The sequence below is a fragment of the Cynocephalus volans genome, chromosome 9 (genome assembly GCF_027409185.1).
Source record: "Cynocephalus volans isolate mCynVol1 chromosome 9, mCynVol1.pri, whole genome shotgun sequence".
Classification (NCBI taxonomy): Eukaryota; Metazoa; Chordata; class Mammalia; order Dermoptera; family Cynocephalidae; genus Cynocephalus; species Cynocephalus volans.
Window position 1 is genome coordinate 10001 of NC_084468.1, and position 12996 is coordinate 22996.

General features: G+C 37.2%; 1 pseudogene; it reads left to right on the top strand.

Moving 5' to 3' along the window:
• Window positions 1–276: 276 nt before the first annotated feature.
• LOC134386355 (annexin A1-like) lies at window positions 277–11896 on the top strand (annotated as a pseudogene).
• The last annotated feature ends 1100 nt before the right edge of the window (window positions 11897–12996 follow it).

The window sequence follows — 12996 nt, forward strand, 5'->3', positions numbered from 1 at the left end:
TTTGCAGAAGGAAAAACAGGTGAGGAAATTAGGGAGGGAAACGAGAGCCTGAACTTCAGTTGTAGAAACCAGCACCTTGAATAATGACCACGAGAGCCCCAGGATGCTTCTGCTCACGGCCCCTCATGTGCGAGAACAGGCCGGTGAGGACAAGGGACCCCGGGCTCTCGTTCTCCCCGCGCTGGGCCAGGGTGGCTCCCCCTGCTCACCTCTGCCCCCGCCTCCGCTGCCTGGACCTAAAGGCCTACACAGTCAGCGCCTGTCACCGCTGACCTCATGCCCTCGTCGCCTCTCACCGACTGTACCCTGGTCACTGGGACGCCCGGCCAAGCTCAGGCTCCCGCTGGTCAGGGCGGTCCTCTGAGGACCCCGACTTTGTTCGCTCCCGAGCTCGGCTTCGAGCAGGCCATGGCCCTGGGAACAGGGACGGTCCCCACGTAGCCCCTGGGTGCCTGAGCCAGGTCCCTGCTCCTGCTCCAGCTCCAGCACCGAGGAGCCTGCACAGCACATGCAAAGGCTGGGCGAGCTCTGGCCGGTCCGGACCCCGCAGTCCCGAACAGTCCCCACACGCAATGTCATCAGGTGCCAGACACCAAAAGTCCCCAGGCATTGGAAAGTCCGCCTGGTGACTGTGGCGGGACCACGACCTTCGCCCTGGGCGCTTCCACCTGTCGCCCCGCGATGTGCGCAGGCGCCCTCCCTGTTTGAAGGCGCGTTTGAAGTAGGATCAGACACTGCAAGTGGGGAGCCACAAACGATTCATGGCCTCTTCCTTTCTCATTCCAGTGAATGGAATGTCACCCCTTTTCTATGTGTGTAACATCTATTTCCAAGGCTGATATACTTCTTAGTTTGTCAGGAACTTCACTTGCAATGTCTTGATCATAAATCATTTTATGTCAATTGATAGTGAAAGAAATTGACTTTAAAGTCTGATGGCCTTGTGTTTGCAGGTGTGGATGAAGCAGCCACCACTGACGTTCTAACTAAGAGAAACGACGCTCGGCCTCAACAGATCAAAGCTCATACCTCCAGGAGAAAGGAAAGGCGGGTTAGAGTGGTCACTGCAGGTATTTAATTGCAGTTGTATTTGAGTTTAAACACGGATTCTGAAGTGTAGTTACCTAGTTCTTGGTCTAACCACGGTTGTTCCATTGTTTCCAAGACCGGGGTTGCAGTTTTTATCCACTTTGTTGCAATTGAATTGATTTTATGAAATGTACTGGTTTTGTTCATTGGTCATCTTTGAAAGAAAAGGAGCCAAAATGCCGGGTACCCTTCAGCCTTTATTAAAGGAGGAAACACCTGCCTGGCAGCGCTCACAATGGCGGGGCAGGGGCTAGGAGGAGGACAAAACGTTTATATGGGTTGGTGGGCGCCAAAAACGCAGACGTGGAGGGGGAGGGAGTGCTGGTGTGTGGGATCAGGGCGACTGCTGCTGCGGGCCTGGTGGGCAGGGGTGACGGAGTCAAGATGGAGGTACCTCTAGGCGGGAGGGGAAGGGTCCTTTGGGAAACCAAGAGGTAAAGGTTTTCTTTGTTTGAAGAAACCACGAGGTTAGAGTAAAAGACTGGTGGCCACATTGCACTCAATCGTATCCAAGGTGATGTGACTGCATCCAAGAAGGGCCAGTTGCATCCGTGATGACGTCGGTGACGCAACCGTATCCAAGATGGTGCAGGACACGTCCAAGATCTATCATTCTTATTGTAAGTTCCTTGCATATGTGATGTTCTGAACACAAATCTTTATTCTGAACATCAAGATTACTATTAGTAGTAAGAAATATGTTCTGATTCAAATGTGTCTTCTGTTAAAATTCAGTTTGAGCTGTTTAATGCCTCAATGTAAAATTTACGTAAAACTTTACTTTAAAAACAAGCTTTATATCTTGTATATCAAATATAGAATTTTTTTCCTTTTTTCTTTTAAGCGGTGCAATTAGAAAACTATATGATGGCCATGTCTGATTGTAGTGCTTTTTGAGCAGTGAAAACTGCAAAGGTTGGAAACATTATTGATACATTACTTTTAAAGTATTTTTACTGCTGTTTTCTGCTAACACACAACCCCTATGTTTTGCACTTTGTGATTTCTCCCCTGTATAAAAGATTAAGAATCCTATCCTTTAAGACGTTATCAAAGAATTCAGTAAATTTTATTCCAATTCCTCTGGGTCTAAAATATTAAGATAGCATTCCTAAATATCTTGTATGCTTCTCTATGTGAAAGAAAGTCAACTCTAAAAGATGATTGGGTTCAAAGATAAGTAGTAAGATAACCTAAAGATCAGGAATACCACCATTGTATAACCATTTAAAGGCCCTCATGCTAATCTCTTTTCTACAGCCCCTGGATGAAGCTCTGAAGAAAGCCCTTACTGGTCACCTTGAGGAAGTTGCCTTGGCTCTACTAAAAACTCCAGCTCAGTTTGATGCTGATGAACTCTGTGCTGCCATGAAGGTAAACCATCCGATTTAAGCAAAAATCCCTGCCTCAAGAGAATGTATAGGGCAAGTCTGGTTATGCCATTGTACTTTAAACATCTAGTACAGTGCTTGTCAACCAGTGGTAATTCAATGAATGAACAAATCAATAATTCAATGAATAAATTAATATATACTTGAAAAAAAGTGTTGGTGCTAACACCCTCACTGTGATGTTATTGCATGAGTCATATATCTGCAATTTTAAAAATATCTTTACTTCCAAGTATTGGCTACAAACCCATTTTGTTTTAGAGCAATATAATAGATAGATCTTATTGTCATTATTAAATATTGTGAGAAAAATGTACTGATTCAAACAAATTTGGGACACAAAAACTAGTTGATGTTCTAGAATGAAGATTTTTCTACATTTCGCCTTTTCTTCTCTTTCAGTGCAGGGCCTTGGAACTGATGAAGACACTCTGATTGAAATTTTAGCATCAACAAATAACAGAGAAATCAGGGAAATTAACAGAGTCTGCAGAGAGGGTAAGTTGTAATGTCCAACAGTACAAGTGCCTTAGTTGGAAAGGAAGTTTGATGTACTTTCTTAAAATTGAATGTGGCTGTTAATTATGGAGGCTTTGGAAACCTTACATTTTATTTCTTTATTGTTTGGCACATGTCTATTGAATGCACACACTGTGATCAGGACACGTTCAAGTTTCTAGGATGCTGACAGGGGAAACAATATCCCAGACCTCTTCAAGCTTGCACTTTAACAGAAAATGTACTTATAGGACAAATGGCCACATATTATTGCAATGGAAAGCTCAATTCAGAGCATTGAATTTAAATAATTTTCTAAAAACATTTTCTATTATTCTGAGATTTATTTTATAACATTTTATAGAAACTTTTAAGTGTTTTTATAACAAAAAAATCTCTAAACAAAATATCTTTCACTTGTCCATGAAGAGGTAAAGAATAATTTTATAATTTTCTGTTGAAAACCTTAACTTTACCGTTATGAACATAAATGATTCAATTACTCTTTATCCCTAGATAAATTCATGGGGATGAAAGACTAGCCATGGCTCATTTTATTTTGTCAATGAAACATCACATTTAAACGATATGCTCAGCACTAAAAGAGGATAGCTGCAAATTTTTTACTGTTTTCTTTCCCTAGTTTCCCTGAGTCTCTGGCTTTTTTGTTTCCCCACCCTAACATGTGGCTCTATAGAGGATCTTCCTGCTTGATTCTCACACCAAGAATAGAGAACACAACAGCTCTTGTATATGATTTTCAGAGAAATTTAATAAAGGAATCAAAAATAAGGAAGCTTTTAACCTCATTTTCTAAAATTCTGTCTCATTACCAGCATTTTTCTTAGATTCATGTATCAGTGATAATAATCAAAACAGGCATTATTATTACTTTTTTGTTTGATAAAACATAGTTTACAGAGGTAAATTATCCATATTTCTCCATTATATCCAAGATATACTCCAGTGATAGCTTATTAAATTGCCCTCTTTCCTAGTCAATCACAAATTTGGTTAATTTTTTGCTATTACAGCATTATTTTGTATAGTTCAGTAGGGGTGTCTAGACAACGAGTTTTATATACACACACATATAATTAGACTATATTTTATAATAGAATTTATAACTTTTAAAGTAAATAAATAGTTTGTGTTCCAACAATTACTCTGTCTTATCCATTTATGTAACTTTCTATTCATCCTATTGCTCAAATTTTGCCATGCTGTATTTTTGAATTATTTATTTGATAAGATGCACTTACTCAACTTATTCTTATTAGCAAAAGCTTTATGACTGTAGCTTTTCATTCACGATATTATCCAAATTGCTTCCACTGCCTATGGGAAATAAATGTGACGATCCGAAATTTCACCTCCTCTAATTTCTCTATTTTTATTAAAAGATGATAATATTTGGAAGTGTCCCAAAAGTCATAGTACATTATGGCATTGTAAATTATGAAACAATATAGAGATGCCAGATATTATCATATTATCATTGTTTATCAGTAGTTTACTGCAAAATCTATTTTTCTTATTCCTCAGAACTGCAGAGAGATCTAGCCAAAGACATCAGCTCAGACACCTCTGGAGATTTTCAGAAGGCTTTGCTTTCTCTTGCTAAGGTATAACTCAGATACTTCAGGAAATGCCTCTTCTTTTATGAAGAGTCAAATTTTAGGTTTGAGCTTTCTCACTTTCTCTAGAAATGAGTAACTAACTCTTTTTTTGTTTGTTTCCGTCTTACTAATATTAATTTCAATTGACACATTGTAATTATGTATATATGTATATGAGGAACAATGTGGAAGGATTAAATCAATCTAATTAACATATCCATCATTTTTTGTAGTGGGACATCTGAAATTTACTTTCTTAGTTACTTTGAAATATACAACGCATTATTATTGACTATAGTCACCCTGCTGTGCAACAGATCTCGACACTTACTTCTCTGGCGTGTCTGAAACTTTGCACCATTTGGCCAACAACTCCCCGTTTCTGCCCTCCGTTCCCACCCTCTTACCCCCATCATTGTGCGCTCCACTTCTGTAAGTTCAGCTTTTTTTAGATTCCACATATAGGTGAGATTGTGAAGTGTTTGTTTTCCTGTGTCTGGATAATTTCACTTAGCATAGTGTCCCTCAAGTTTATGCATGTTGTCTCGAATGACAAGATTTCCTTAGCTCTCTTTTTTTCTCATAGAATATTATTTATCTGGTTTTAGGAGAATGAAGTAAGCCATGTGATTACATGTTACAGAAGACCTCTAATGGGATTGTTTTTTCGGGGTGACTGATGTGAGGAGCTCGGTGTAATGAAGACTTGGCTGATACAGACGCCAGGGTGAAAAGCAGTTACGAAATTCTGCTGGAGTCATTCCCCCTGCCTTAGGTGGGCTTCCCACCAGATTCCTTTCATTTGAAAGGAAATATAACATCCTCCCAGAGGTCAATGGCTCCTTAATGTTCATTCCCTGAATAAGGGACACCTTCCAAGAGAAAAAAATGTAGTTTTAACTTTTCAATAGACCTCATTATTTGTAAAGCCCAAGAGGATTAAAAGACCATAATGAGAATTTGATTTTTCATTCCAAAGTAATTGTTTTGTTGAGAAAACTCTGAATTTTCATTTTACCAGGTATAAAAATGGGAAAAGTAATTTTGTATTAAGGGAAGTGAAAAGAGTAAGCACATCTAACATTGTTTTAACAGTGAACATTGGAATGGATTGTAGATGTTAGTTTCTATTGTAAAACTATTGTAGGATTAATGTAATAATATAACTATAATAACATTTATATACTTTCGAATATATGGTTTTATAGAGTGAGATTGCTGGTTATTTATGTACCAATCCGTTGGCAACATTAGAAAAATGCCATTTTAATAAAGCCTGGATTTGTTTAAAAAAAACAAACAACTGCTATTTGTATTATGCCTTCCTTGTGGAATTGCATTCACTATGTAAATTCACCACAATGAGTCAATAAGGATAGAAATTTACTTATCTGCCACCACCTCCTTCAATATACCAGGACATTATTTTGCACATAATAGGCACTCGTTAACTGTTTGTTGAATAAAGGCATACATGTCCCATCACTTTGCTTGAACAGTCCAAAATAACTTTTTAGGTCCTTTGGAAGTTTCATTATTTTAATAGAAATTTTGCAAGCACCTCAAAAATAAGAGTTAGCATTTGAATAATTGCCCACAATAAAAAATTATTCTTATTTGCTGGTGACATTTCTGAATTTACTTTCCATTTTAAGACTATCATTTATGGAGGCTCCATGGATTAGTGTGATCCAGGAAGATGGTAATTAACATTTCAAAGTTAACAGAGAGTGTGCTCCTGACAATAGGGCAGGGATTAGCTTTTTTCACTTACAAAAGGGAAAAATCAGTAGTGTAGTAAGGGTAAATTTTTACAGCTTTTAAATTACAGAGTCAGAATTTGAATTGAGAAATTCTAACATCAAAATGCAAGATCGAGGTTATGGTTGAATTATTGATTTATAAGTACCATTTGCTAAAAATTACTTTGGATAATAAAGAGTAAAAAATCTTTTTTAGAGAGTTCCTTAGAGTTATCTTGACATGAAGCATAATCTTAAAGCAAATTAATTCAACAAGCACTTATTCTGCAAACTCATGTGTGTCTTAGTGTTTACAAGAGATAGAGATATCCCTTTAGAGACAGTGTGGACGATACTTGACAAACAAAATAAGGTCCCTATCTTTAAAGAACATGCAGTCTCACTGTTGCCTACTCTGATTGTATTGGGCACAAAACAGCTGCCTGGGAAATCTTTAAGGAGACCTAACATTCCTGTGCAGATACCACTTCAGCAGATAATCAAGTGTTTACATTTTTGCCTCTTGACAGGCTTTATATGAAGCAGGAGAAAGGAGAAAGGGGACAGATGTGAACGTGTTCACTACTACCCTCACCACCAGAAGCTATCCCCATCTTCACAGAGGTAACAAGAAAAAATTTTGTTTATGGAGTTTTTTTATCGGTGTCACTCCTATATCAAATGGGCATAGTGCGCCCCACACATTATTACTATTTATTCATTTGTCCAACTTTGTACAGCCACTATTTTATAGTATTTGAAACACTTTTTGTGACTTTGGCTTGTCAGACATCATTTCATTATTTTCACTGTTTTTATTCATCTAAATGATTTGGAACAAATGTGACAGAAGCCATATATGAAACAGAACAAATAAAATTACAATGAAGATAAACAAAAAACTCAGGGCTAAATGAAGAAAAGAGTATGTAGGTATTCCAGAAACAAACAAAGAACCCAAAAAGAGTTCTGGCCTTTGAGCACAAGATTTAGTTAGCTCTGTGCTTTCTGGAAGCCAAGACAAGAGGAAAGTCATGATGATTACCTAAACTACGTTGTTATACTAGCACACTGTTTTCCCATGCTAAACTTAAGAGAAATTTACTGCACAGAGATTTCTGTAAGGGAAGATCAATTTGCTATGGCACTTAGCACTGTGGTAGTAAGTATATGGTTGTCAATCACGTGCCATTTCTACTACTGTCAACACTTACAAACATTTCCCAAAACATACAGGAGTACAAAAATGGCCATGCGAGTTATGTTTCCAGGAGAAGATGAAGTATCCATATTATGCTTAGCTATGAAAATAGCTTTAAAATGTGTGGTTGAAGTTCAGTTATCCCAAGGAATTCCCAGAACCAGTCTCCCTGATTTTGCTAAAGTTTGCTAAAGAATAGGATTTTTTGTACATCTCTTAGTTTAAACTTAATAATCAGTGTTTCAGAAATACACCAAGTACAGTCAGAACAACATGAACACAGTTCTGGACCTGGAGCTGAAAGGTGACATTGAGAAATGTCTCACAGCCATCAGTATGTAGTCCTAGAGCTGAGAAAGTTTCTAACTAGAAATGGTATTTTCAATGCTGCCCCATGCCTAAAAAAAAAAAAAGAAAAAAGAATTCAAAAAGCAAAACAAAACATAAAACAAGTCCTCAGACATGGTGCATCTGTGTTTCAAATAGAGGCAACATGTAAGATTGACAAAGCAGTGTGATAACCTTCTTAATAACAGTAGATATTATTTCCCTTTCAAAAATATGGAGAGGTGGAATGTACTTATTGAGCACCCACTTATGCCAAGCAATGCACCAAGTGGGGCACACTGCAGAGGCCACACTGAATAGTCATTAAGAGCATGGGATTTGGGCCAAGCCCGTGGCGCACTCGGGAGAGTGCGGCGCTGGGAGCGCGGTGACGCTCCCGCTGCGGGTTCGGATCCTATATAGGACTGGCCGGTGCACTCACTGGCTGAGTACTGGTCACGAAAAAAGACAAAAAAAAAAAAAAAAGAGCATGGGATTTGGAATTAGATAAAATAGATTCAAATCCTGGTTTACCACTGCTTAACTGTACCATCTTGGGCAAGTCCAGCAGTCTGATTCAATACGTCTGGGTTAGCTTCTGAAAATCTGTACATTTTAAGGGTCTCCCAGGTTATTCAGATGACCACTAGGGTTGGGAACCTATGTTCTCATGCAGTGCCTCTCAAACTTTACCAGGCACATGAATCCTCTGGAATTCTTGTTAAAATGCGTATTCTGATTCAGTAGGTTTGGGGTGGATCCTGTGCCCTGGTTGATGCCAGTGCTTTTGGTTCACAAATTTCACTTCAAGTTGCAAGATAAAAAGCACTGTGAATTGTCATGTGCTATTATTTGGGTGCTGCTTTATATTTAAGTCTGTCCTATCCCAAGGTGGGTTTTTTGTTTTAATGTTCTTATTACAACATGAAGAAAGAATTTATTTGTAGGCCTTTAACACCTACTGGTTTCTCCATTTCTAAGAAGAATATATTTAAGATAGTAATAACTATTAAAGTTGCTTTTAGGTGGATTTAAGGTAGAATAGGTGACAGATATCAGGGGAAAGGATATTCAAAACAATTATCTGGAGAGTCATCAATGTCTTCTCATAAGCCAAATGTCTCCTTTGGTGTGGGTGGGGGGGGTGGCAGTAGGAATGACATGGGGAACAGAATCCTGTTGGCAAAACTCTGTATTTCTTGTTTCTCTCACATGCGCCTTTCTTCTTTTGTGGTGAATATGTCAACTAAAATTTGCCTCTGTTACAGTAAAATGTGCCACAAGCAAATGAGCTTTCTTTGCTGAGAAGTTTCATCAGGCCATGAAGGTACCATTCTACTGATATGTTTTACTCAGAAAAAAATTACTGTTTGTAGAGAGAACAGAAAAGTTCATTTTCTTAGAAAATCACACATTTAATATCTTACCGTTAAAGAGAATCATTATTCTATTGAATGTAAGAGGTAATACATTACCTTCTCAGAACAAGCTTCTGTTAAATTTGGTGATTTTTTAAAAATAGGTATGATTGTAAAATGAGCTTGTAAGTGATTTATGGCTTACTTGTGATTTGCTTAAAACCTGAGTCACTGGGGTGAGGGCGACATACTTTCACTTTTTATGTGTGATTTTAGTAACCCACTTCTGCTAAGCTTGTGAGTTTTCTGATCTCCCACTTTCTAAGTTTCATTTGTCTTTCATTGTTCTGTTTTTCACGCCATGGATTAATAGCTAAATCTTTTAAAATATCATTTAATGATGACGGATGTAGAAGGTGTTATATAAGATGTTTTTGAGAAACTTCTGTATTTCACTTTAACCTTACTCTCTAGCATGCATGGTATTATATAGGATACCACTTCTATATTTATATTTTGAGCCCCCAAATGAGTAGTTATAAAGTTGTCTTTGCTTTTTTCTTTGCAACTCCAAGATAGAGAGGTCTTCAGAGAGAGAGAGATCTAACTGTTCAAGTAATATTAAGGAGCCTCTACGAAATGAGAAGCGTGATAGCTGCGGTCGCATAGGAGGCAGCACAGTTGCTGCCCTCTGGCTGCTGTGTCTGGCGTGGTATTTAGCTGGTGATGAGGAATACCTGGTACTACGTATGGAACCACAAAGGGAAAGAGGTGCCCCAGATTTGGAAATGAATGTAGCTGTGCTGTCAACTAAACTAAAACCTGAAGTTTGAGTGAAGTTTAAGTGAAAATGAGGGCCGAGCCCGTGGCGCACTCGGTAGAGTGCTGCGCTGGGAGCGCGGCGACGCTCCCGCCGCGGGTTCGGATCCTATATAGGAAGGACCGATGCACTCACTGGCTGAGTGCCGGTCATGAAAAAACGACAAAAAAAAAAAAAAAGTGAAAATGAGCCAGGTGAGGGTGGAAGAGATGGGGAGACACAGCAAGAGCGGTCCAAGAGGCGGGAACAAAGTGCACACAGGCTTGAGAGCAGAAGGTAACACAACCCTTTCAAGGCAAGAAATATAACTAGAGCAATGGTGCACAGTGGAAGAGATTGTAGAATTAGGCAGGATATTATAATCCTCGATAAAGTGATTGGTTTTCATCCTAAGAGCAACAGAAGACCATTGAAGTGTTTTAAATACATGACTTAGATGGTCAGATTTACAATTTCTAAAGTTCGCTTTATTTGTAATAATTCTGTGGTTTAGGCGGAGGAAAGTCTGGATGGTGGGAGACCGATTAGGAGGTTGTAAAAAGCTCTCTGTATCTACGGCTAGTGTTTCTTGTCATTTCATTACCACGTGTATGCTGTGTATGTGCTGTGTATGTGTGTGTGTATGTTTTAATCTGGAGATGGTTTCTAGAAATTACATGGAAGAGTAAAAAGAGCTTCACTTTAAAATCCATGTTCTTTAGTAAGATTATTTTCTAAATGTGAGGCACTTATGATTATTTGTTTTGGACAGAGTGCTGGAACGTGTCATAAGACATTGATCAGGATTATGGTTTCTCATCCTGAAATCGACATGAATGATATCAAAGCATTCTATCAAAAGATGTACAGTATCTCTCTTTGCCAAGCCGTTCTGGTATGTTGTGATTTTCATAATGCCATTGCCACAAATAAAATTTATTTTTGCAGTCTTCAAAGAGAAGAGCTGACTTGCTCTATCTGTGAATTTCATATATTAGATTAATTCAATATATCAGGGTGCACACTTCATAAGATAATTGAACTTTCACTGTAAAATTTACTATTAAATTTTCTACTGGAAAACCAGGTACATTTTCAACCAAAATCATGGAAATGTTCAGCATAATACATACATAAGCTTATCAACAAAATGTGGTAGAGTTTCTGCCACCATAGATAGACATCATGATTTATTTTGTGATGAATATTGTTGAGGGTATTAGGAACATATTTGCAAAATATTTTTCTTAATTTTGTCATATGTAAAACTGTTTAAAATATATATTCATGTTATCTCATTAGCATATTGAAAAATAAGACAGAAAAGTCAGGAGTTTTGAACTGATTGAAAGATAGATAACTATTTACATTCAATTCATTATTTGCCTTGGATAACTAAAGTCTGCCAAGAAAAAGTAAAAAAAAAAAAATCACAAGCTTACAACTTTCTCTCTTTCTGTTCAGTGAATTAGGTATTATATTGTGTTATTCAATTCTGTGTGAGATTATATTTCATTATTAGAAAATAATGACTCTAATGTAAAATAAAATAAATTCAAAGAAGTTCTTAATCTGAATCTTGAAAGCTATTACTCTTTGTACAGTAATCAAGAAATATCAGTTATCTGCTAGACATATTATTTAATTAAATGAATGGTATTATCAAAGATCACATGTAATTGATGTAGTGTGATGTATAATCTGACTTAATGTCTACAAATACAATAATTCTTTTGTAATTAAAACTATCTTATGTTTATTATGATTGGGGTAATATCAAGTGTACTGTATTTTTGAATCAACAGGATGAAACCAAGGAAGATTATGAAAAAAATCCTGGTGGCTCTTTGTGGAGGAAAAACATTCCTTTGATGGTCTCAAGCATTATGATCAGAAGACTTTTTAATCATATCTTTTCATTCTATGACATAGGCTAAATAAGAAACTTTCTTTAGCAGGATTACTGTCTAAACCTGCTTCTGAGAAATATAGCCTGTAAATCATTTTATATTACAACTATGTACAACAAAGATAAGTTTTTAAAAATATATATTTACCCTGGGCCGGCCCCGTGGCACACTTGGGAGAGTGAGGCGCTTGGGAGCGCAGTGGCGCTCAGCGCAGTGCGGGCGACACCAAGCCAAGGGTTGCGATCCCCTTACCGGTCACAAAAAATGACAAAAATATATGTATATATATATTTACCCTAAACTATAAAACCCCATAAACAAGTTGCACTAGTAATATTACCTGAGAAAGATGTTCATGTAGCTGAAAATAAAATGATGTTACAATACAGTTGTTATCGTTGGGTTTTCTATTTTGATTTTCCTTTATGTGTTTAATTTGATCTCAAAGGATAGGAGACTTAATCCTAAATTACAATTATTTAATGAAATAGATTTCACATGCTGAATTGAAGAAAATATTTACAGAGTTAGAAAATGGACTCATGTTTTATCTCCTGGATACAGATTGTTGAGAGGATGTCTTTGTATAATAATGGGTTTACTGCACCAGCATTATAATAATTTGACGTGTTACATTTCATGAACCATGATAAAGATGAAATGGCAACACACAAAAAAATTTCTCGCTTTTGTTTCAAGGTAATTGTATGTTTAGTTTTTCCAAGAAAGTGCCAAACTATTTTCCAGAGTGGTAATACTATTTTACTTTCCTACCATAAAAGCAACAGTATTCCAGTTTCTCCACATCCTTGCCAGCATTTGCTGTTGTTACTATTTTGTATTTTAGCACTGTTTAATTTTTATTGTTGAGTTTTGAGAATTCTTTATACATTGTAGATATTAATTCTTTGTTAGGAATGTGGTTTGCAAATATCTTTTCAGTAAGTAGCTTACCTTTTTATCCTCCTTGAGGGTCTTTCATTGAACCAACATTTTAAATTTTAATAAGGTCCATTTTTCCTTTTATAGATCATGCTTTAGATATCATGTCTACAAACTCTT